The sequence below is a fragment of the Saimiri boliviensis genome, chromosome 6 (assembly GCF_048565385.1).
Source record: "Saimiri boliviensis isolate mSaiBol1 chromosome 6, mSaiBol1.pri, whole genome shotgun sequence".
Taxonomy (NCBI): Eukaryota; Metazoa; Chordata; class Mammalia; order Primates; family Cebidae; genus Saimiri; species Saimiri boliviensis.
Genome location: NC_133454.1, coordinates 20259605 through 20286350, shown reverse-complemented (window position 1 = coordinate 20286350; position 26746 = coordinate 20259605). Strand labels below are relative to the sequence as shown.

The following is a 26746-nucleotide window of genomic DNA, read 5'->3' as shown; positions in this document are numbered from 1 at the left end:
TAATATAGATATTAAATATGCTATGCCAATTATATTAATCCATTTACTAATTCACATGACAGAAATTTAACCAAATATTTACTATATGCCAAGCACTGTGTTGAATGATACTAACACAACATAGATAATAATTATAGCATTTACAAAGATTTCATATATGCTAAGTCTCAAGACTGTGATATAAGTAGAGATTTAGAATTCTACTAAAAATTTAAATTGTCATTTCACTGAGTTTACATCCTTCTTTAAAAATAAATGTTGGCCAGGCATGGTGGGTCACACCCATAATCCCAGCACTTTGGGAGGCCAGCGGATCACAAGGTCAGGAATTTGAGACCATCCTGGCCAAAATGGTGAAACGTTGTCTCTACCAAAGACACAAAAAATTAGCCAGACATGCTGGCAGGCACCTGTAATCCTAGCTACTTGGGAGGCTGAGGTAGAAGAACTGCTTGAACCCGGGAAGTAGAGGTTGCAGTGAGCCCACACTGGGCCACTGCACTCCAGCCTGGGCAACAGAGTAAGACTCCATTTAAAAAAAAAATAAAAAAAGAGTTCTGTCAGTATTTGAAACATAAAATGAATAATTTCAAACACATGAGAAACACAAATAGCCAAACTATAAATGAAACTATCAGGATGCTTCGACCATGTAAATATACATGTGTGTCAGTAGTGTGACCTTAAATCTATGATCAAAGATTCAACCATAGCTTTGATATCTGCAGACTAAAAATAAATATCATTTCCGTGTCTTGAGGGCAATGAGATTCCCTCTTAGACAGGAAGACTCAAGACAATTCTGTAGATGTAAAAGCTCTTTAAAGGTAAGAGGAAGATAGTTTAATATTTTAGCCAAAGACATACAAAAGCTAAACAAGATATTTGGCAAAGTAGATTGCAAGTTTCCTTGTATAGATCAGAGTCTTGAGCTACATAAGTTTTGAGTATTACCAGATGATCTCTTTAGCATTAAATTCCCTGACACAAACTAACAATAGAGCTCAATGTAGTCCAGCAAAGGCCACAACGTGAATTCAGAGTTCCAGTCAAAATCTCTGCTAATCATGCAGCTTCTGCCTGCTGAGAAAGTTGTCCATCAATCAGGATAACAATTATTTTCTCAGTGACTAAACAATATTTTCTAAAAATTAAGAAAATTAAACTGATACATTAGATAAATTGGAACTTAAGGAATCAGTGGATATTCTGCATTTTAAAGATTTGTAATGTTTAAGAAAACAGTCTATTAGAAACATATTCTGCTTTCTAAGGCCAAATTAACATATATAATAGAGTAATTTAGTTGTAATTTTTAGTGGAAATCTTGCTAAGCTTGTATTTAAAGAGAACTTAAGATTCTTCATATTTGTGAATTTAACTTATTAAAGTATATCCAAAGTTGTTTTTGTTAAGTTGAAAAATTAAAGTACTTAAAAATGGAAACCAAGTACCTTAAATTTATAAATTCAGTGTAAAATAATTGAAGGATCTTGAAAAACTTTGTTACTGGGACTAATATTATCAAAGACAATTTAGAAATAACTTTTAAAAATATGCCAGATTATACATTTCTTAAATGTTAGCAAAATGAATTTAAAACACAATGAAGAGCTAGATTTCTAACTGTAATACTGATAGTAATTAGTAACTAAAAATACAACTCTACATGACCATCTTTCCTATGCCTCCAAAAGTTCTGTGGAAAATATTAAACAGCTTGTATAAACAAATCCAAAATAAAATCTAACAGATGCGTGCAGTTTAGTTTTGATTAGTGGCTTTATATATTTTTGCACTTTCTCAATTTTCTACAGTTAATATATTTTTATGTGAAAAATATCAAAAATTAGCCTTTTTAATGGGATTACATTGTGATTTACCTATTTCTCCTAAAAACAGGTATAGTACCTAACCTTTAAAAAGTGTAAAAGCCTCAAGCCTGTAATCCCAGCACTTTGGGAGGCCGAGGCGGGTGGATCACGAGGTTGAGAGATCGAGACCAACCATGGTCAACATGGTGAAACCCCGTCTCTAATAAAAATACAAAAAATTAGCTGGGCATGGTGGTGCGTGCCTATAATCCCAGCTACTCAGGAGGCTGAGGCAGGAGAATTGCCTGAACCCAGGAGGCGGAGGTTGCGGTGAGCCGAGATCGCGCCATTGCACTCCAGCCTGGGTAACAAGAGCGAAACTCCGTCTCAAAAAAAAAAAAAAAAAAAAAAAAAAGTGTAAAAGCAGAAACTATTTTATATTTTGAAATTAAATTCAATCAAGTATGTTGCTGATTCAAATAATATTCTACAATTGAAAATTTGTCTAACAATCACAATAAAATGTGTTTGATTTAAATACACACATAATATATAATGACATAAGACCATTTGGTGACACGTGCTGGCCTTTTCAATAAAAATATAATTGAAAAAAATTCTTTGTTCGTAGGAGGTAGGCCCTGAGCTGGATTAAGAAAACTTAATTGCAAGTTACCAATTCTGGAATCACTTTAGCATTTGGTCAAATGTGACTCTGGACAAATTATGGAGCAAAATGGGAATAAACATCACAGGATTATTATAAATGCTTGAAGTCAAATATAAGTACAGTAATTAAACTATAAAATGCTACAAAAATTGAAGGGTTTTTTTTTCTACTATAGATTCTTCATAGAAACGTCGTAGTGGTAGAAAATATATTCTCTTAGTTTCATAAAACTTAAAATTCAGAGAAGCAAAGGATCCAATAAGAAAATAAAAAGTGGGAATGAATGCATACTATAAAAGTGGCAGGGAAAGAAAAAAACTGTTGACTTTCAGGAAAAGAAAGACAAACATTTTGTTTAATATACCGTGGACTAGACACTGTGGTAAACTTGAAATGTAACACTGGTGATAGCGTATCACTTAGTCTGAGACATGCCATAATAAAGATAAATATATGTTGATTGCTAGTGGGGTATGCATGTGGTTTAGAGGGGTTATAAGGAGCTTCGTGGTGATGTGTGTTCATAGTTTTGAAGAATGAACAGAAGTGCATCAGTCAGGAAAGAGGAGAAATCTTATTTCAGGTAAAGACAGAGAAGTACGACGTTGCTTGGCATGTTTGAGCATTGCTTTGAACCATTTTCCAGTACTACATGCTGAGCAAAGTTTGAAGATGAAGGATTCTGCAACACTGGAGGGTGAATAAATTCCAGGAAATACAGAGAAAACGCATTGGTTTGCTGCTATACACCGTGATACTTCCTTTTTATGGTTATGCTATTATTCTGTTGTGTAGCAACACATTTCTCTATGCAATGAAATATTAACTAAAAATCAATATATTTAAGGCAGGTGTCCTATGAAGTTTCAGTTGGTTTTCAGGCAAATAATTTTCACTTTAAGTGATGCTGCTTGAAGGAAAAATAATGCTTTTAATAAAATAACTATTACAAGTTAATGACTCAGTTGTAAGGGATCTCAAAATGACAGCAAACTTTTCTGTATCAAAGCTAATGACCACATAGTCCCAGATAGCAAATTCTCAGGTTATATTGCTTCCTTTGCCTTCAGACAGCAAACTCTCAAGTTATACTGCTTCCTTTGTTTTTTGCAGCAGTTTGCTTGTTTTATCATTGGTGCTTTTCTTAACAGTAGAACAAGGTAGTAGTACAAATAATTCACTGGAGATCAATTAGAAAAAATAGAATCATCGTTCCTGACAGATGTATAATTGTTCTGACAGTAAGAATCACTTAATAACTCATCTGGGGAAAAAAATCGCCAAAACTAACCTTTGGGAAGAAGTAAACCAAGACTTGCTTTTTAAAATTCTCTTGCCAATAGCAACAATTTTATTTCCTTATGCATAATGAAATAATTATTTGTTCATATACAGACTCTTACATTTCCCTTGGGAATATCAAGAGAAGGGAAAGATATACAAATTATTTTAATAGGACTTTAAAAATTGCTTTGGGAAGATTAAATAGCACCAAATAATAATTTCACCTCAAAGAAAAGGATAGTTTTAGGAAAGAGCAGGAAGAGAGACTGAGTACTGAAGAGCGTCGGCCTTCAGCATTCATGGGATAAACTCTCAGGGTTGTGTGTGTGTGTGTGTGTGTGTGTGTGTGTCTGATATATTTCCCCAAGTCTGTTGAGATATAATCCACCCTTCGTACAATTCACACATTTAAAGTGTACAATTCAATACCTCTTTTGCATATTCACAGTGTGGTACTACCATCAATTTTAGCACATCTTATTACCCCTAAAAGAAACCTGATGCCCATAAGCAGTCTCTCTCATCCTGTTCATCCACTTATCAATACTAAGCAACCACTAATTTACATTAAAAATTTTTAAAATATAAAAATGTAAAGAAAATAATTAATTTTTGTAAGCTATGAGATATGGATTCAATTTCATTCTTTTGTCTCCTGTTACCCAGATGTCTCAGTATTATTTGTTGAAAAAAAATATTTTCCAACTGAATAATCATAGTACCTCGTCTAAGAGCAATGAATCATAGAAACATGGGTTTATTTCTGGATCCAATTCTATTTTATTGATCCATATATCTTTCCTTATATCAATATCATATTGTGTGGGGGTATGTTGTTGTTGTTGTTGTTTTTCTTAATTGAGATAGTCTTGCTCTGTTACCCAGGCTAGAGTGTAGTGGCACAATCATGGCTCACTATAGTCTCAACTTCCTGACTCAAGTGATTCTCTCTTCTCAGCTTCTTTAAGAGCTGGGATTACAGGCTTGTGCCACCATGCCTGGCTTTTTTTTTTTTTTTAATGTTTTATAAAGACAAGGTTTCATTGTGTTGCCCAGGCTGGTCTCCAACTCCTGGGCTGAAGGGAACTTCCTGCCTCAGCCTTCCAAAGTGCTGTGATGACAGGTATGGGCCACCACACCCAGCCCATACTGTCTTTATTACCATAGCACTGTAATTAGTTTTAAATTCAGAAAGTGTGAGCCTTCTTCGTTCTTCTTTATCAAGATTGTTCTGATTATTCCTGATCACTTCAATTTCCATATAAAATTTAGGATCACTTTGTCAATTTCTTCAAAAAAATGTAGTTAAGGACTAGGTCGATACCTTAATTTGGGGAATATTGACCTTAATTTGGGGAATATTGACTCTACAAGATTAAACCTCCTGATTCCTGAACATGGAGAAAATAAATGTCTTTCCATTTATTTCAATCTATTTTCTTAAAATAATGTTTTACAGTTTTCAGTAAATAAATCTTGTACTTATCTTGATATAGCTACGTGTGAGTATTTTAAAATTTTCATATCAGGGTTATACTGGTCTCTTAAAATGACTTGAAAGATGTTCCTCCCTCTTATATTTTATGGAAGAGTTTGTGAAGAATTGCTATTAATTATTTTTAAAACGTTTTATAGATTTTACCAGTGAAGCTACCTGGCCCTGAGATTTTCTTTTTCAGATAATGTTTTGCTTAAAAATTTTACTTGTTTTAAGTCTATTCAAATTTTCTATTTTTCTTGATTTGGTTTCAGTAGTTTGTGTTTTTCTCAGAATTTTCCCCTTGTATCTGTTAACTAATAAGTTGACATACAGTTGTTAATAATGTTCTCTTATACTGTAAATAAAGAACTGAGTAAAGAAGGAACATACTTCAAAATAATAAACATCATATATGACAAAACTACACCTAACAACTTACTGAACAGGGAAAAATTGAAGGCCTTTCTTCTACGATGTGGAACAAGAAAAGGATCCCTACTTTCACCACTTTTATTCAACATAAAACAGGAATTTCTGGCTGAAGCAATTCGACAAGAAAAAGAAATAAAATGCATAAAACAGAGAAAGAAGTCAAATTAGCTTTACTCACAGATGATCTCATACCTAGAAAAACCTAAAGAGTCTACAAAAAAAGAAAAAACCTGTTAGAACTGATAAACAAATTCAGTGAAGGTATACAAAATCAACATACAAAAGTCAGTAGCATTATACATGCTAACAGCTTACAATCTGAAGAGGAAATCAAGAAAGCAATTCCATTTACAATAGCTATAAGAAATATAAAATATCAAGACTCAATCTAAACAAATAAGGGAAAGATCTATATGATGAAAATTATAAAATTCTGATGAGAAAAGGTGAACAGGTAACTAAAAAATGGAAAGATATTCCATGCTCCTGGATCAGAAGAATTGACATTGTTAAATGACAATACTGCTCAAATCAATTTATAGACTCAGTGCAATCTCTGTCAAAATACCAACAACATTCTTCACAAGAATAGAAAAAAAAAATCCTAAAATTTATATGAGCTGCAAAACATCCCAAACAGCTAAAGCTGCTGTCTGCCCCTTTTGTTATCGTACCCAGCTATTTGTCTTCCCTATTGTTATCACATTGCTCTTTTGATTTCCACATTGTCCTGTGGCATAATTGTTTCACAGTTTTAGCCAATTAAATGTGTGTCTCTTTTACAGAGATAGTTTTTGAGACTACTTTGGTTTGACCCCACGGAGACTTTTTGCCATTCTTTTCCTGATTCATTCTGGTAAAAGTTGCCGACATGTGGTTTAAGTTTTTGCCAATGCCTGTAATCCAGCACTTTGTGAGGTCGAGGCAGGCAGATCACAAGGTCAGGAGTTAGAGACCAGCCTGACCAACATGGTGAAACCCTACTAAAAATCAAAAAATCAGCCGAGTGTGGTGGCACAGGCCTGTAATCCCAGCTACTCAGGAGGCTGAGACAGGAGAACTGCTTGAACTCAGGATCATTCCACTGCACTCCAGCCTGGGTGACAGAGTGAGACTCCATCTCAAAAACAAACAAACATACAAACAAACAAAGCTTTGGCTCTTATACCAGCATTGTTTAATTGATCACCACCAAAACACCTCCAGACTTGAATTTTTCCACACACTGTTTCAAATGAAGTCAGTTCATTTAGGGCAAGCTTCAGAATTCTCTATTCTTAGGACTGTCTTTCCCCACTGGACAAAATATTGACATCACTGATGAGAAGCTCAGAGTGGGGATAGTGGCTTCTCTCAAAATGACACAGCTGCCTTATGAAAAGAGTCCTGAGCAGTGGCAGTAATCTCTAGTATTTTTGGCTGACCTCTCCAGGTCTGAAACCTTGGCCTTATGAGTGAGTTGGAGACAGGACAGAGCCACAAAATTCTTAGCTTTTTGCAACTGGAGTAGAGAGTCTACTTTATAATGTGGGCCTTCAGTGGTTGGGGAAAGGAGACCCCAGTTCAATAGGCCGCACCTGCTCTATTCCAGAGATTCTGCAACCTGAGGATAGAGTGAATGAGAAATGCAAGCAGCACGCCCCTCCTGGGGTAAAACCATATCCCCAGACTGGGATCTTGCAGGAGAAGCAACTCCACAGATGATGATTGAGGGAATGGTAACAGAGTAGGTTGTAAAATAGACCCTTACTGTTCTTAGCAAGATTTAGTAGATGTTCTTGAATAAATAGTGCTTTATTGGTTGTATGCCTTTAGTACAGATTCTGGGGATTTTAAGTTAGTTTTTAGAATAATTTATATAAGTTAAAATTCTTATTTTCCTATAAAGAGGATTTGCTACACTCCTTACTCCACCATTCTGGATGTCCTACCTCTTTTAGATGATTTCTTTTAAGGAAATCAGCTTATATGTACCTTCTGGGATTTTTCTCTATATTACTAGTGAAGCGGATGTAGCCCTAGAAATACTTACTTTTCAAGGTTGGGAGAAAAGAATGACATTTACTCATTACTCTGTACCAAATATGGCTCTAAAGCACTTACATTCAAGTTTTCCTATTTACTCTTTGAAACAATGTTTACTTCTCAGCTTACCCACATAGCAAACTGTAATTTATTATTTGGAGCTCAGTTTAATCTGTTTAATCTATTATGTAGTTCCTAACTTACTTACATAAAACAGTTTAGGACTTTTTTCCCTTTTATTTCTACTGAAATATGTAGAAATGACTTGATGATACTGTAACTGGTTGTGTATTTATATAAGTTACTTGAGGTCATAGAATGCTTGTTTCATTTTTGAATTTTAAGAGCATAGCATGGTTCCTGAAACAGGTTGGGAGTTCAATAAATATTTGTTAAATTAATGAATTGTAAATTCATTAGCAGCTTAAAATTTTCTTACCCTTGCTTTTCCTACAAAATAAATATTAATCTAATTGTAAAAAAATTACCTCTTCCTTTCAGGTGAATGTTAAATGTTTGATAGTATAAAAAATGTAGAAAAGAAAATCTGAAAATTACTATTTTTTAATAAAGTAATAGCATTAAGAAGAACATTCCAAATTTGAGTATGGATTATAATTATATTAAAAAGCTTAAATTATAGAATTTCTATGAAGAAGGGATTGGGAAGAGTTTTTATTTGCTTAGTGGTTCCTACATTGGCATATAAAGGGCAAATGCTATAGTATTAAATAAGGCTTTTATTAGTGATTTTTTTTTTTTTTTTTTTTTTTTGAGACGGAGTTTCACTCTTGTTACCCAGGCTGGAGTGCAATGGCGCGATCTCGGCTCACTGCAACCTCCGCCTCCTGGGTTCAGGCAATTCTCCTGTCTCAGCCTCCTGAGTAGCTGGGATCATAGGCACGCGCCACCATGCCCAGCTAATCTTTTGTATTTTTAGTAGAGACGGGGTTTCACCATGTTGACCAAGTTGGTCTCGATCTCTCGACCTTGTGATCCACCTGCCTCGGCCTCCCAAAGTGCTGGGATTACAGGCTTGAGCCACCGCGCCCGGCTGTGAATGTTAATAACTATTTTACAAATAGTCACTGAATGGAAAGTACTGGCATTATTAGCAGTAAGTAAGTAAACTAACACTAACTGTTGGAGGTGAGGTGGGGAAAGGTGTGGGTGGATTATTGCCTTGAAATAAATTTAAAGAGAAATTTCCCTATGTTTGGATAAAATTAAAAAGTAAAATTTTATTTTAAAATCCATGACATTACTTCATACAGTAATTAATTTGGGTAGTCTAATGCGGTAGCAGAATAGTATATCACATTAAATATACATTTACTCTATTTTATGTAACCATTCTTCTGTGGTTGGATAATTAGGCATTTTATCTTTGTCTATAAAGCTTTTATATGCTTTATTATTTTTAAGATTCTGGATGCATTTTATGTTTTAAGTTGTATTTGAGAGATGATACGAATATTTTAAAATAATGAGGCATTATCAAGATATTACTTATCTGTTAAGAGTATTAAAATATACTAGACAAAGCTCAGAGATATTCCAGGTTTGGCTCCATACGACCACAATACAGTGAGTATCACAATAAAACAAGTGACAAATGTTTTGGTTTCCTAGTTCACATAAAAGTTCTGTTTATATTATACTGGTAATTTATTCAGCATGAAATAGCGTTATGCCTAAGCAAATACTATATATATTTTAATTTAAAGATACTTCATTGCCAAAAATTATGAATAATCATCTGAGCCTTTAGTGAGTCATAATCTTTTTTTCTGGTGGAAGGCCTTGCCTCAATGCTGATGGCTGCTGACTGATCAGGGTGGCAGTTGAAGGCTGGGGTGGCTGTGGCAATTTCCTAAACCAGGACAACAATGAAGTTTGTTGTATCAATTCACCCTTTCTTTCACTGAAGATTTCTCCATAGAATGTGATACTGTTTGGTCATATTTTATCCACAGTAGAACTTCTTTAAAAATTTGAGTGAATTCTCTCACACCCTGCCATTGCTTTATCAATTAAGTTTATGTGATATTTTAAATCTTTTTTTGTTATTTCAACAATGTTCATAGCATCTTGATCAGAAATATAACCCATCTCAAGGAACCACTCTCCGTGTTCAGTCACAAGAAGCAATTCATCATTCATTCAAGTTGTATCATGAGATTGCAGCACATCAGTTGGCTCCATTTCTAAACCTAGTTATTCTGATATTTATTTCTACCACATCCGTAGTTACTTCAGCGAAGTCTTGAACCCCTCAAAGTAATTTATAAGGATTGGAATAAAATTCCATATTCCTGTTACTATTAATATTTTTACCTCTTCTCATGAATCCTGAAAGTTCTTACTGGTGTTGAAATGATAAATCCTTTTCAGAAGGTTTCAATTTTCTTTGCCCAGAGCCATTAAAGGAATTACTATAACAGCTGCAGCCTTATGAAATGTATTTCTTAAATTAAAAAAAGAAAATGTTAAAGTCAAAATTACTCCTTGATTCATGAGTTTCAGAATGAATGCTGGGTCAGCAGGCATAAAAACAATTTTAATCTTCTTATACATTTCCATAAAACTCTTGGGTGACTAGGTATATTGTTAATGAGTAATAATATTTTGAAATAATTTTTTTTCCTGCACAGTAGATCTCAACAGTGGGCTTAAAATATTCATTAAGCCATGCTATAAACAGATAGGCTATCATCCATGCTTTGCTCCATTTATAGAACAAGGGCAGAACTGATTTAACATGATTCTCAAGGGCCTCAGAATTTTCAGAACGGTAAATGACGAACAACTTTGATATAAAGTGATCAGCCCCTAACAAAAAAGTCATCCTGTCCTTTGAAGCTTTAAAGCCAGTCCTTGACCTCTCCTCTCTGCCTATGAAAGTTCTAGGTATCATCTTCTTCCAAAAGAAAGCTTCAGACTACATTTAAAATCAGTTGTTTAGTGTAGATACTATCTTAACAAGATACCACTGCACAACCTCTAGGAAGGGTATCTGTTTTCTTTTCTTTTCTTTTTTTTTTTTTTTTGAGTTTTGAATATTTACTGTCCTTGTTTTTAACCTAATTTGCACATTTACATAAATATAATGGCTGTGTTTAACAACTGGCTTGCAACAAAATTCTTAAAAATTGAATAATTGGCCCACCTGGGCTGGGACAAGCCAGCTGGAGCATACTGCTGCCCTCAGCCTCTAGGAGTCCTCAGGATTACAGTGTCCATCTTATGATATTGGCCTGAAGGAGGTAGTCTTGGAGTGCTGCTGACTGTTGAACTTCCTTTTGGAATGTATGGGAGAAGGCAGGAAAAGGAATCTTGAGGCAGACTGCCATCCAGAGACTGCTATCCTGTTCACTTATTCAGCTGTGAATGTCAGTGTTCTATCTTCTTCTTCTGTCTACTACATGCAGGCCTGGAAGTTGAGGGGTTAGTCAAAGGTACAGGAAGGGAAAAGAGAAGAGGGCAAGAGCCCATCCCCCAAGGAGGGAAGGGCTGCAATGCAGAGGGAACAGGAGCTGAGGTGGAGACGGCCACTGCCTCTCTAACCCTCTGCTCCATCCCTCGACTCAAGAAAAGCAGGCTTAGCAGAGTGGACACTTTTTATTGGTCTGGATGGCATGCCTAGTGGAAACCTCAGGCAGAACTTCCTATCTGCCCTGGCTCCCATCTTCCCTCTCCTGGGAGTTCATCACATACCCTAAGAGGGAAGGGTGTCTTGGGCCGAGGTAGGAGGTAAAGCCAGGGTAAAAACCTCCAGGGCTGGGAAGCAAAAGGGGCTCAGGGTGATGCAGAAAATGTGACGTTGCCAGGCCATCTAGATGAAGCGTCCATAGGACAGAGGAGGAGCTGTTTCCCTGCAGAGACTGCTCTGCCCCCACCAGGAATGAGAGGGGCAAGAGGAAGAGCTTCCCCAAGAGGCTCCCTACTGGGCCCTTTGTGCCATCAGCAGCTCCCTGATGTTGTCCTCAGCTTCCTTAACGCTCCGCTCCAGGTAGGACTTTTTCTGTTCTAGTTCTTTGATTTTTTCTTCTGCTGTTTTTTGCTTCTCTAACAGTTGATTACGAATTGCTTCCTTGGACTGAAAAATAAACATTCTTCCTACACGTTCATACACGTTAGTCTCATCTACCAACATCATGATCTCTGTATGTGTAAGATGTGCATGCTTTTTCGTTCTGTTTAGCTGTCCAATCTGTATGTCTGCCAGTTTCACCTTCTGTTGAGTGTCGATAACTTTGGCTTGAAGCTCTGTGAAGGCCTTCGCCAACTCAAGATCCATGGGGCAGCCATCCTGTTGCACTCTCTTGTTTTCAAAGTTGTAATGCAGGGCTTGTCTTGGTAAATTTAATGCATGAAATAAGTTCACATGTAATGAGTACCCAGACATTTTTGATCAGAAAACTGCAAATTATCATCTGGAACAAGGATTGTTGTGCACCATAAAAAAATGTAAACATACACATACACATACACACACACACACACACACACACACACACTCACATATTATGCTTTTATAGGCAGCATATGATATATATCATATAGATGGAAATATATATATATATATATATATATACTTTTCCTAGAAAGAACATGGACTTCAGAGTTAAACAGCCTTGAAAGCAATTGATGGCTCCACCATGATAAGTTGTATGATTTGGGACCAATCAGTTACCTTCACTGATCTCTGTTCCTTTCCTCTAAGAAATAAAAATAATAATACTGGCACAGTAGTGGTGCTACCAGGGTTGTATCTAATACTCTACATGAAGTGTCTAGCAAAGTATCTGATTTCACTACTAAATAACCGTTAATTTTATTATATTGTATTGTTATTATTATGCCCTGGTTTTTTGAGGGCTGAGGGCTGCAATCTAGGCATGGGAATCTCAGCTAAGAGAGGAGTGAGATCCAGCATAGAAGCTGTGTGACTCAAGTATCAAGCCTGCCCTCAATCCATCCATATCTCATCTCTCAGAAACCTGGCAACCATAGCTCACTCATCCCAGAAAGCAGCCTAGAGGATTTCCCTTTGGGTAAACTGAGTATACCAACACACACACACACACACACACACACACACACACACACACACACACACTTTGGTAAGTTTATATATGTACCACAAGACTTTTGAGAGTTTACTTTCACACATTGTACCAATACAGTTTAAACAATCACTTGTTTTCTCTATGAGCACTGAGTGAGGCTACTTTGAGTTTCTGTTTTCATATGTTACTAGGTATTAACTTCTTAATTAAATAAATGCCCATTGTTTTTAATGAAGATACTATGGGACAGTGTGGAAAGGCATAAACTTACATCAAAACATACCTGAGTGTGAATCCCAGTTTCATTACTGAAAAATTGTACAAACTTAAGGCTTTTGCAACACGTCGAACTTCGGCTTTGTTAACTTTCAGTTTGGGATGTTACATTGTTGTGCGGTAACTATAACTAAATGAGACTGCACATTTAATAGCTATAATAGTGACCAGCACACATGAGTATTCATGTAACATATCATCATATTAGTTCCCTGTCCACTGAAGGAATAACAAAGAAAGGTTTGAACCCTAAGGAATCTGTTAAAGATATATAAGTAAGTATAACTTCTACCTCAAATGGGTTTGAGTGGTGACAAGCAGATTCTTTCTACAAAAGAAAAGCATTAGGCCTGAAGGGAAAGCTTTTATAGTGAAACACGCTACTGACAGTTACATTATAAATAAGACAAGTACCGCAGAAGAAAAGAAGGAATTGGGTCTGGAACGTGGTAGGAAGAAGGCATCCTGAGATAGAGTGGTACCCTAAGAGCCCTGTCTCACAAATAAGGAAACTGAGATTCAGAGTCACCAAGTGGTGTCTCTGAGGTCACAAGGGGAATACACGTTACACTCAGGACTGGCGCTCAAGATGGCTGGTGGTGTCACTGGTGCTCTTCCAGCAGGGCTCTTATTATTTCTGGGCTCCTATTTTATTTCCTATGAAGTGAATGAATTGATCTTTAAATCCAAATACATATTTACCTTTCAATAAAGGACTCTGAGACTTGTGATGGTCTCTATCCGGGCCAAGGCAGATACATTGGATAATTCAAAGGTTCGCAGTTGGAAAGCCAAGTTTAAACTCTGGCTTTTTCTATTTCTTTGGATTTGAAAAAAATTTGGCTTTTTCTATTTCTTTGGATTTGAAAAAAATTACCTGATTTTTTTTAAGGTTCAGTTATCTCACTTGAAAAATAAAAATGGGAAATATACCAGTTAATACTCAGGGTTTTGAGGTAACCACACCTATAAAATGTATAATACTGTGCCAGGCATATAATAAACCACTGAGAAATAGTACCTGTAATTTTTTTCATCAACATGTTTCAATATTCTTATTGATCCTTATGTCTTTTAATGGATATGGGGGACCATGCCTTTAATTGCTTAGAAAAGTACTAAGTGAGGCTTTGGCTTCAGGTCAATAAAATCAAGCTCTGGGCCAGTGTAGGCACTTCATACTTAACTTCAAATTTCCTCTGTTCCAGAAAGCCTTTAAGTATGGTTCTGGGGACTGAAATGGCAATGAAGCAATGAATATAATGGGAGGCTGGCCTTGTGGCTTTCCACGGTTCCAGTCTCTCACACGCACGTGCTCTCTCTCTCTCTCTCTCTCTCTCTCTATATATATATATATATATATACACACACACACACACATACACACATATATATGTATATATACATATATATATATACACACACACATACATACATATATTTTTTTTCTGATAAAGCACATAGACCAAAGATGTGACTATATATGTACGTATACACATACATATACATATATAAATGGAAAAAGAGACAGAGAAGTTAAGGACCTGGTAGCTGAAAAGCTTCCAGTAAAACCTCCTTACCTCATCATCCTCAAAAGTCCTTGACACAGACGCCCAGGAGCATTAAAAATAAATGGAAAAGGTTGCCCATGCCTGTCTAAAGTAACTAAGTACAAGGACCTTTGAGGATTTTTGTGAGCCACTGAAATGGGTTTTAGAGGGCTACATTTGTATTTGTCTTTATATTTTATTGCATTTTCATTCGACCACAGCCCCTATAGGTGCTGCTTCATGCTCCAAGTAGTTCAGCTAGTGAATTTGAAGAAGGCTTTTGAGATAGGCATCTTTTAACACTCAACCACTTTTTTTTCACACCCTTTTCCTCCGGCCTCTCAAGGAATCATTTTCTTTTGCACTTGAAGGAGCTTTTGTTAAGTGGCCTGGAAGTGAGATTGCTGTGCATCCATCGTGGCAAAATTAATCCAGGAGTGAAAATGCCAAAAAGGAACCAGTTGTTTCTATTCTGAAGGCTTCCTTCAGTGGTCTAAATGAGAAAGCGAAGTACTTCCTGCAAGCTTCCCTGTAGCTCCTTTGAGAGTTATCAGTGCCTCCTTCTTCCAATCAAAGCCATCATCAAAGCTAAAGGGCAGCAAGTTCTTAACAAGCAGGAGATGGAATCTTACGAAGAAAAAAAATGGTAGCTGATCTCATCAGTTTCTAGAGAAACTGCAATCGAATTCCTTAAAAATTATACAAGGGAATCAATGATGCAGAGGAAAAATTATTCATAAAGTGTTGAAAACGCACACACTCACAAAGCTTGCATTAGGGATAAACGCGTTAACTTTGGGATCAGGTAATGGGGCCTTGAAAGCTACTTCTCTATTACACATTCATGATGCTTGGGCAACTTGGTCTGTGAGCTTCAGTTTCCTCACACATAAATGGGAATAATAACGTTATTACGTACAAAGCACACAAGAATAATAAGTGGGGAATGTTTAGCATGAAGGGCAACAGATTAAGACAGCAATGGTAAATAGGAGAAAACTTATTTTCATTAGACTTGTGCTGGAACAAATTTTGACCTTGATAAAAAGCCTCCTCTGTGCCCCCTCTCTCTCCTCTCCTTGTGTACTCTAGCATTGCACTTCCACTGCACTGAGAGCAATACTTTTCTTTCTCAGCTCCTTGCAATAAACTGTAAGGTGTTTGAGGGCAATGACCATGACTACCTATGACTTTTTCAGCTTTCCATTAATGGTATCTGCATAGGGCCTGACACTGAGCAGCACTTAACAAAAACTAATTTGGTAGATTTATTAAGCACTTTATGAATGGATATATCATGTTTTTTTAACATAACAGAATATTTGACTGCAAGGGATCATCTATTTGATGCTTCTTTTACACATGTGATTGCTATAATACAGGAAGGCTAATTATTTGGTCACCAGTAACTGGGAGGTGGATCCAGAATTACAATGCCTATCTCCAGTATCCTGAACATGATGCTTTTTCTGCTGCATCACACTGCCTTCCTTCATTATGCTTCTTTTTATTTAGATGTCAGAAAATGAGAAATTAGGATCTGTGTGGTTTTTTATAAAGAGCTGTTATGACTTATCTATGTTTACATTCTTATCGTAAGTCTTTACAAAACAATGGCAATCTTTGCAGATAACTTTAACTAGGTGAAGTGTATTCTGGGAATGTTTAAATTCATTGTCAGAGCGTTTTCTGACAAAGCACATGGACCAAAGATCTGACAAAATGCCAATTAAAGACAAAGAGAGTCGAATACCTTCTAATACAATCTATAACTGCAAAGAGAAAAGTACAGTGTTATATTTAGGACTGGGATGGATTATTTTATATGAATGCGTATTAGAAGTTGTTATTGGTTAGTAAAAACTAGTTTCATAGCTGATCTTAAAATATGTATGTAACTGAAAATGAATGAGCTCCTGTATTTATAGTACTGAATATAAATCGTAAACTTAGATACCACTGATTCAGGATTTGTGATATGACAGAAAAACTGATGCTTTTGTATAAATTATTGTAGACAAAGAGTTGTTAAGCAAGTTGGTATAATATTGTTAGAGCAGCAATTAAATTGCTTAGGTTAAGGTTTGTTCTGTCCATTTAGAGGAAATATTAGTTTTGAAGAAAGAGCTACTTATGTCTGAGTTCAGGTCGATCCTTTAGTAACTGTATCTCGTGATAACTTCATGGTTTTCATTGAGCATTAGCTTACTCCTCTGTAAAATGAGAATGATACTACAGAGAATGGTTGCAAAACATAAATGGGGTAATGTACATGCATTGTCAATGAAAAGATACCTATTCACATCACAGGATAAGTTATAATTATCAGCAGTAATAATGAGATAAAGATTACAAATGATTATCTCTCACCAAGCATCTAGCCACACCATATGTTTTTGCTTGTTTGATGCTCTGGATATACATGGAAATAGCAAATCTAAATTATGTGTAATTTCCAATATAATGCTTAACTCAGAGTTGTCTAATTCATAGTGGCCTATTTTCTCATGATTAGCGAGGTTTCTCCATGTTCAGAATATGCCCCAGGTTGATTTGTGCTCATAGTATTTGCTGCCTTTCCCTAGCATCTTTGTCCCTGCACAAGGATTATACAACTGTGTTCTCTGGACGTAAAAGTGACCATGTGATTTGCTTCAGCCAGTAAAGTGTGGATAACAGTAACCTTTTGTCATTTCTAGAAGAAACTTTGAGTACAAGCTCATGGTTTTCAATGTCTTTTTTTCTCTCTGCCTCTGAACTACCAGTGCCTGAAATAGAGACTGCTTTGCCAATTTTGGTCTCAGAGAAAGGATAGACAGAGGTACACATGCCCCAGAATGAGAACCTGATATAAGCCACACATTGTTTTAAAATATTAAGTCATTCAGATCCTGGGGTTATTTGTTATCACAGCATAACTCAGCCTGAGATGACTGAAACAGCTACATAAGACGCAGAACTATTTATGCCACCTTCTTCTTAAAACACTTCACTGTTATCTATGGTATACTGCCCAAATTCCATAGCATGGCACTTAAAAATTCTCATGCCCTGTTTCCTGCCAAGATTTCCTTAGCCTCACTGTCTGTGACTGCTCTCCCTTACACTACAGCCTCCAGCAATTTCAGACGGTGGCTACTGCTCAGAAAGCATCATGCTGCAACACAGTTGTATGCATACACCTTACTTTACGTAATCTTAGAAGATCCCTGAAAGGATTTTTCCTTAAAAAATCTGGCTCAGATCATTCTTTTTTCAGAAAGTTGATGCTTTGCCGCTTGATCTTGATAGAGATAAACAGCCCATTTTCCTTATTCTTTCTGCTTCTGTGTTTTCCTCTATAAATATGCTTAGCACAAGATAGCAAAAGTATAATGATTTAACTACTTGAGAGAAGATTTAGAACCACATTTATTTCTCTGTTCCTGACAATGCCTAGTACAATGTGGACAGTCAAGAAATATTGATTTATACTTCCTTCATCTATCTTAAGGTGAGATAAAAAACACAAACTATATGTTTGAAATAAAGGAATCCCACTTTATGGCCTGAGGATGTTCACATGCCTTTCCATGTCTGAGTTTCTGTCTCAGTAACAGCAATTTCTTATACCAGAAAGCCCTTTGAAATCATCAAACGAAGCATTAAAAGTAGAAGCTATTAATCACCTTCAACATGATTTACAAACATATTTTATTAGCTCTCCTTAAGTCCCACTGGGAAAGTATTAATAAGCGTTTATTGACAGAAATCTTTTAAAATAGAATTTTCTCATTTGAAAATAAAATTAATGTGTCAGAACGTAGTTGAAATGTTCTGACCTTTTCTATTTAATCTATGTTAGTTCAGTGACATCCTCTTACCCTTATAATACCCTCCTGAACCTTGTACTCATGTGAACAACTCTCCAGAGTTGAATTAGTCATTTAATTGGGGAGAAAAACAAGAATTTTCCAAGTCACAGTTTTGTAGGAACCTTGAAGCCAAGGTTTACTTTTCAACCTTCACTGAGAATTCCCACCTGAATGTAAAACTGCTAGCACTCCATATTCCTAAAACATTTCTACAAAAGACAGACATTAGAAGGCCCGCTTTTGAAATGAAAATCACGAGGCTCAGTTGCTCTTTCTTGGTGCCCATGATGGCAAGCCAAGTATGCAACAGAACAAGTTAGGTGACAGACACAAGGGATTAACAGAGTTAATTCGGACTTACAGCTCTGTCTTCAGAAACATCCAGACTAGCAGAAAGCGTGCCTCAAATAGTACGAAAACAACTGTTTTGCCCAGCATTATAATGAACAGTTCAAATCAAGTGGTGGGGGACAGAGTAGAGAGCGTAAACTATGGTGTCTGCCATTAGTGTAGAGAAAGGGAGAGGAGGGGATGAGGCAGAAAGGTAAAGGCATGTGATGTCCAACTGGATCTTGACTGATGAATAGTACCATGGAGATGTGATAGAAGACACAGCATATGCAAAGGCATGAGAATATGCAAAGAATAGTGTACAACTGGGAACAACGCATGGGTTATCGCTAAATCATACAGAAGGAGGGTATAGTAATGTCGATGAGCAACCAAGAACATGGTCTCTTACCCGACGTTGCTGCTGTCTGACTCCTGCCTATACAACCCCTCGACAAAAAACACTGTCACAGTGGATGAATTTTTAATTTGCACAGAATATGTAAACTTGAGAAAAATACAGGCTCAATCTTAGGAGAAAAGAGAAATAATTCTAAAATAATTCTATAAAAGTAGGCCCCATCTGTCTGTCCAAATTAGTTACCACTGTAACCAAAATTGTTTTGCTTAAAAGATACAGATCAGCATAACACACATATACACACACACTGACTGCAATGTTTCTAATTAAAGAACAGTTAATGAAATAATAGTACTCTCACAAGATGAGCTATCATGTGACAATTTTAATGACATATAGTTACAATATAATCTTAAAAAAATACAGAAATAAAATTGTAAACAGTGTTTTTCCATCCTGTAAAACACAGGCAGCTGGGTGCAGTGGCTCACACCTGTAATCCCAGCACTTTGGGAGGCTGAGGCGGGCAGATCACAAGATGAGGAGCTCAAGACCAGCCTGGCCAACATGGTGAAACCCTGTCTCTACTGCAAATACAAAGCAATAGCTGGGCATGGCGGCAGGCAACTGTAATCCCAGCTACTGGGGAGGCTGAGGCAGGAGAATCATTTGAACCTGGGAGGCAGAGGCTGCAGTGAGCCAAGATCACACCATTGTACTTCAACCTGGATGACAGAATGAGATTCTGTCAAAAATAAAAAAGGCATAAACATAAATTGTTTTAAAAATTAGAAGGGTATACACTAAAATTGCAATAATAGGTCTTTCTTGGTGAGTGATTTTTAAATTTATTTCTTCATAGGCTCTGAGTTCACCAAGTTTTTTTTTCCTGAAATAAGCATGTATGTTTATAATCACACACATAGAAAATGCACATTGCTAAAAATAAACCTGTGAAATACAAAGGTGAATATCATAGTTTATTTTTGATAAGATTCGTTTTGCTTACAGTAGGCAAGGCAGTCCACTCAACAGACTTAAACATTCTCATTGGAAATAATTGAATCTTATTATCAAGCTTGCTTCATGAAATGCTCATGATTTACCCTGATCAACCGTTCAAATATGTTTCTACTTCAAGAATTGCTTTAACGCCTTACATAATGCAGGACTTGGTTGACCTTTAGTATAAGATTAAAGGACCATATAATTAACTTTTTTATATACAGAGTTAAAACTTAATGAAAACGTGAGGTGAAATGCCAAGACTTAATGTGCAGAAGCCTTTCCTACTTATGATGATGAACTGCTAAGGCATAGTTTCCTGTTCTCTTCCTCTCAGGCCCGTTACTTCTGACCAGAGCATGATTTGCTCATTGTATCCAGGTAAGCAAGCACAGCGAGCATTCTAGAGGCGTGGAGCTGAAGGAGAATGGGTGAGGTTTGAGCTGCTGTGCGTGACCAGCTCCTCAGCTCTCTGACTCTGGAGTCAGACAAACCTCAACTCAAACCTCAGCTCTGTACTTACTAGCACCATAATTGTAGACAAACTATTAAATTTCTAAGCCTCGGTTGCTTTACCTTTAAAATTAAAATAATAATGATTGTACATTATAGGGTCATTCAGAAGTTTGATTAGGACTGTGCCCATAAATCACCCTGGAATATTTTTAAGGGTATAGTAAATATTTGTTTGGTGGCTTATTAAAAACTCTCCCTGTGTATTCCATGTGTATGTCTCTGTCTTTGGGCCATGCCATTCTTCTCCCCACCCTTGTCCTTTTCCCCACCTCCTGCTCCCTCAGTCTAAGCCATGTGGAAATATTGGCCACTTCTTCAACATCCCCCTATTTCTTGCTTACAGACCAAAGCTGTTAGTATCTTCCAAAATCCCATCTCCTCATCTTCCACAATAATAGAAATTCACTGGACAAATGGCCTCCAGGAGTATACACTACAAATCCCAGCGTTCTTTGCTGCTAAATGCCCCTAGGTTTTGGGAGATGAGATATAAAAGAGAGCTTAATGGGGTGACTTCCCAGAGTGGTCTTTAAGAGAGAGTTAGGGTACATACTTTGACCCACCCTTTTACTCTCTTCTTTAAACTGCTGCCTAAATACGGGTAACAATTTATACCAAGAAAATGAGGGTCACACCCAGAGACAGTAGAGAGGTGAGTTAAAAAAGTCCTGAAAACTGTACCAGCCCGAACTTTATGTGAGACAGAAATGAATGTCTCTCCCTTGTATGAACCACTGTGATTTGCTATTTTTCTGCTACTTACAGCCCAACTTAATCCTACTTGACAGAATGCCAAGCTCTTTACCTATGCGGATGCTTCTGCCTAGAATGCTATTCCTTGGATCTGTTTTTCACAGAAGATTATTTCTACCTCTTTCTGCGAGGATGCAGTCCAAGTATTGCCTCCTGTGCATTCCTTTCTGGGTTCCACAGGCCAGGCAAGACTCAGCAGGTACATCATCTCTGTGACGGTAATTATCACCTCGCATTTTAATGACTACTTTTCTTGTCTGCCTCCGTCTCTCCATTGTGAGATCCTTAGGGCTAGGTGTTGTGCCTCATTTATTTCTTGATTACACATGCCCTTAGAGAGGTTGGTCCATGGTAGGCATGTAATAAACCTGTGAATTAATAAATAAGTGGCTAAACAAATGAGTGGCAGAAAAAGGTAAAAGTAAAAGAAAGATAATTATTGAGAATTTCTCTACCATGATGCAGCTAAGGTGCTCACATTACTCAATTTTTTTTATCCACTCATCCCTTCCCCCAGCAATAGAAAGGAGTTGCTTCAGCATTGAGTAACAATTGCCTTCAAAGTTCCTTAGTCACATCAGAATGCCCTCCTCCAAGCTTTGCTGTAAATTCCTATTGATTTTTCTAACCAGAAATCTCAGCTCCACTGATGTGCCTGCAAAGGAAGGCAGGAGGAACAGTGTGAAATCTATCCCCTACCTAAATCTTCATTACCTTCTGCTGTTCTTGTTCCAAGAGGATTCAATTACATATTATAGTCTTGAGGTTTTTGTTTTTGTTTTTGTTTTTTTAACTTTAGGGCTGCTTATAAAAAATTAGTTACATGAAAGAGATTATATTGCTGTTTTTCCACATCTCAGAAAAAAAATGAATCATCAGAAACTAGAATAGACCAATACAAGTTATTTTGATTTAAACTTCAGATTAGTTCACTGGTGGGGCTTATGTGCTAGTATATGGCTAAAACAAATTTTCCTAAAATATCAATACAAAAATGTAATTAGATCTTCTTTCAAGGTCTTATTTCCTCCAATCTACAGAATACAAATTGCTTTGTAAAGACTCTTTACATTACCAAATAATCCATATTGCTTAAATTTTTGTATGTGGCAAACACAACCCTGTCTGTATTATTAAAACTCAGATATGTTTAAATTCAGATTCAATTGGCTTCAATTGTGGTGGCTTCAGCCAACTGAAAAGGGATTTTAATCTAAAATATATACTTTCAATGGTTTAAATGGTTTCAGATTTTAAACTCTACCTTCTCAGTTGGCTCTTTAAGTGATATGGGGATGGGTGAGGAGGACACAGGCTCGCCTTGATTATAACATAATTCAAAAGGAACCATTTGTAGCCATGATTCTCAAAGCCCCTAAACTGTGCATACTAGTTAAAATTAAGTCTTTATAGACTAGGGGCCAGTCTGTTTATACAGTGTTTATATTTTGAGTCTTAAAGTCACTAAGTTCAATTTAACATATTTTGAGCACAGTGCTTGCCAGGTAATGTGGGAGCTCCCTGAGATAAATGTAGTATAGCTTAGTTAGATACAACACAGTCTGGCAAACTGTTAGAGGAAAGGGGAAGCTCAATCAGCAACATGGAAGGAGCGCGGAACTCAGCGGGAGCTGGTTAAAGGCTGCCTTTCCAGAAGACCTATTATTTCCCTTGAAGTTGTAAAGACGCTATGTCGCTACTCATGCAAAGCAGTAAAGTAGAAAAGTGCTGCAGACAGAAGAAAAGTTGAGGGGACAGAGATGAGGCTGGAGAGGTAAGAACCTTCTAAGTTATTTAGCATCAATTCCATTTTGTAACTTTGTACCTGGATCAGTTGAATCTGCAGGCCTCCTGCAGACTGAGGAGAAAGAGTCGTTTTTCCGTATCATCCAGAGAGGGAATATTTACGGTAAGTAGGCATGCAGACTATAGAGCCAGGTCTCCGGGTCGGAAACTCAGCTCTACTATTTCAGTGATTGATTAATCTGTTCGATATTAATCGGCAAACATTTATTGAGTGTCCACTATGTTCCAGGGACTGTTCAAACACAGGATATAACAGTGAACAAAACTGATCGAACCCTTGTCATCATGCAACTTATAATCTAGTAGGAGCAGGTAACCAACATGAATAAGCACAATGACCGGTACTTTAGAGCAGGATGTAACTGGGAGTACAGTGGCAGGGAGCCCTGGTGTTACAATTTTAAGTAGAGTGGTTAGGGTAGTCATCAATGAGAGGGTGACATTTGAGCAAAGACTAGAGAGAGATGACAGAATTTACTGTGCAAAGATCTTCAAGTGAAACTGTGATTAGCTCTATAACCTTAGGCAAGTTTACATGTCTCTACCTCAGTTCCCTCCTCTGTTACATGAAAATAATAATAATAATAATAAGTTCATAGGGTTCCTGTGATAATTAAATGAGTTAGTATATGTATCTATTCCAAGAATAGTGTCTGGCACAGAGTAGACATTTATCCAAGTACTTGCTACTATAATTGTTGTTATTTTGATGCTGTTTTTAAACTGGGTCTCTGGTGCTGCTTCTATCCTTCCAAAAAGTCTGAACAGTCACCTGTTTCCTCTCTGCCTCACGGTTAGAGGGCGAATTCAACAGCAAGACTTATCACTCAGTGTCCAGAGTATGTCCCTAATCTGTTATCTTTGTACCTTCTCCACTGCCGTTGGCCTAATCTAAGGTGTCCTGTATTACTCAGAAGCCCCAGGGGTTGTCTCCTTTTCTCCTTTCTCGTTCCACTACAGACAGTTCTTCATGCAGAATGTAAATCAAATCATGTTTCTTTCCTGCTTAAAACATCCAGTAGCTTCCCACTGCATTAAAGATAAAATTCAAACTTACTCTTTCAGCCTGCAAAGCCCTGTGTGGTCTGATCCCTACCACCCTCTGCTCCAGCGAAACTGACGTTCCCCTGGTTACTTGAAAGAGTGGAGCTTGCTCTTCCAGGGACATTTCCTCTTGCTGTTCCCTCAACCTAGAATGGTCTCACGTATATTGGCATAGCTGGCACTTCCCTGCTATTCAAGTATTAGCCTAAAAGTCATCTCTTCAGAGAGACTTTCAGTGACCACCCAATCTAGAGGTGATCTCCAGTCACTCTCCATTACATTAGCATGCATTGTTTTCTTTGTGGGGTTCTCTATTCGTTTATATGACTATCTACCTCTGGAATGAAAGAACATGAATTTTATCTGTCTTGCTCATTATTGTTTTTTGAGGACCCAGCACTGTAACTGGCCCTGTTGAATGAATGGATGAATGGATGGATGGATGGATGGATGGATGAAAGGCATTGTCTTAGCCAAAAGCTCAGAGATGGGTAAGACACTGAGGCCTCTCTCAGATCAGAGTATGCATACAAACTGATGCTGGCAATCATTACAGAGACAAGGAGGGCACCCTCATCTATCAGTGATTTAAGTTTCACAGTCACAGCAGTTAGCTTTGGGTTCTGCTATTCCTTACCAATGCCTATACTGAAAAATATATTTAGTTTCCTGAATGTTTTTCTGTTGATTCAACCTCACTACCTTTGTACATGTTTGGAATACATTTTCCTATTTTGTCCACCTGGAAAAATCCAAGTATTACTAAAGAACTAACTTAAACATCGCCTGCTATAAAATTATTTTCTGAACCACCTGCTTTATGGAACCACTGAAATTTCTGCAAACCTCACTTTTGGTATTTGTCATGCCATGCTACAATTATTCATCTATAGAAATGTCTTTCTCCTCCAACCTATGAATGCTGTGAGAGTAGGGAACGTATGTAAATAATCTTTGTATACATAAGACTTTGTGTATCCTAGGTATTCAGTACTTGGTGAATCGGTTAACGAGAGGACAGCTTTTTTGATGTTCATCCCATGTACTACAGTAGCATTGAAACAAATGTGTTGATAAGATTGAGTAGAAACCCAGAACCTGGGGTTTGAACAAGTATGCCGTTTTTAAAACAGAAGACTACATGTCTTTGTGTTTGCAGTAGATTGTCTCTAAATTAAACGATGACACAGGAGTGGGCTTGATAGAACAGCGCTTTAAAGATTGAACTCATGTTTCATTTTAGAATGGGGTACTGTCTTCTCAATTACATAATCGATAGATGAACCGACATGCTACAGTAAAATTACAATTTATTCTAAAGCTAAAATTAAATATTATGGAATAAAATGTAGTCTTGTGTCACAACTGTCTATATCTAATGTAAATAAAGACAAATCTCTCAGTCTTTAAAATGGGTCATAAGAAAGTGCAATGCAAACCTAGATAACAAAAATGGGACAAAATTTATAGCATAACTAGTTTGTAATATAATCTTTTAAAAATTTAAGATATTTATAGACACAAATAGATGAAGCCATTTTACACCAAAAAGGGAAACATAAATTACGACAATACTCATCAATTTTAGTCCTGTTGTAAACACTTTCATTTAATTATATCAAATTTCTTTCGGAAAAATAATTAAGGCAATTTACAAAAGTCATAATACCAAAAAGAAAAAATAACAGGTAAATAGAGTTAGAAAAATTAAAATTATGGTCTTTAAAATAATTATTTTTAGTCATTTTAGAATTACTACTGGAGCTATGAGCTAAAAGTAAAATTTGACTGTTTCCGATCAGCAATGACAAAAACAGAAACATAATAATCTGCATATTTCTATCAGAAAAAAGGATGCTTGCTTTAAGAAAAGAAAAACTTTTCCTAACATGAATTCTAAAGTAAGCCTGTCACCTATAAAAGTTGATATAAGGTAGATCATGTGGCCTAAAGAATAATGCTCTAGGAATTAATGAAGAAAAATCTCAACAACAATAATGAAGACGGCAAGGATGCATGAATATTCATGTGATACCTAGCATATGCCAGGCTGTAGTCCAGAGACAGTATCTGCCTTTATTCTCTATAATCTTTCGGTCACCATTTTTAAGTGAGAAAAGTGTTCAAAGTGACCCAGTAACATTTTGGACACTTTTCTGACTCTAAGGTTTACGCATTTGGCACCATAATGCGGTGATAATAAGCACAGAGGTGGTTCATAGTGAAGCAGGAAAGGGTCTGGAGGCAGGAAGCCTAAAGACCTCTTAGAACTAAATCCAGGAAAAACCCAAACCTCTTCCTTCTTTTCTTTCTTTCTTTCTTTTTTTTTTTTTAATTGAGACAGAGTCTTGCTCTATTGCCGAGGCTACGGTGCAGTGGTGTGATCTAGGCTCACTGCAACTTCCACCTCCTGGGTTCAAGCAATTCTCCTGCTTCAGCCTTCCAGGGAGCTGGGATTATAGGTGTGTACCACC

General features: G+C 36.8%; 1 protein-coding gene and 1 pseudogene across 3 annotated transcripts in view; both read right to left on the bottom strand.

Moving 5' to 3' along the window:
- The window catches only part of TENM4 (teneurin transmembrane protein 4), a 3045593-nt gene that overhangs the window by 2445910 nt on the left and 572937 nt on the right, over positions 1-26746 (bottom strand). The gene's annotated exons all lie outside the window — the stretch shown is intronic.
- Positions 10725-14465, bottom strand: LOC120360980 (prefoldin subunit 1 pseudogene; annotated as a pseudogene).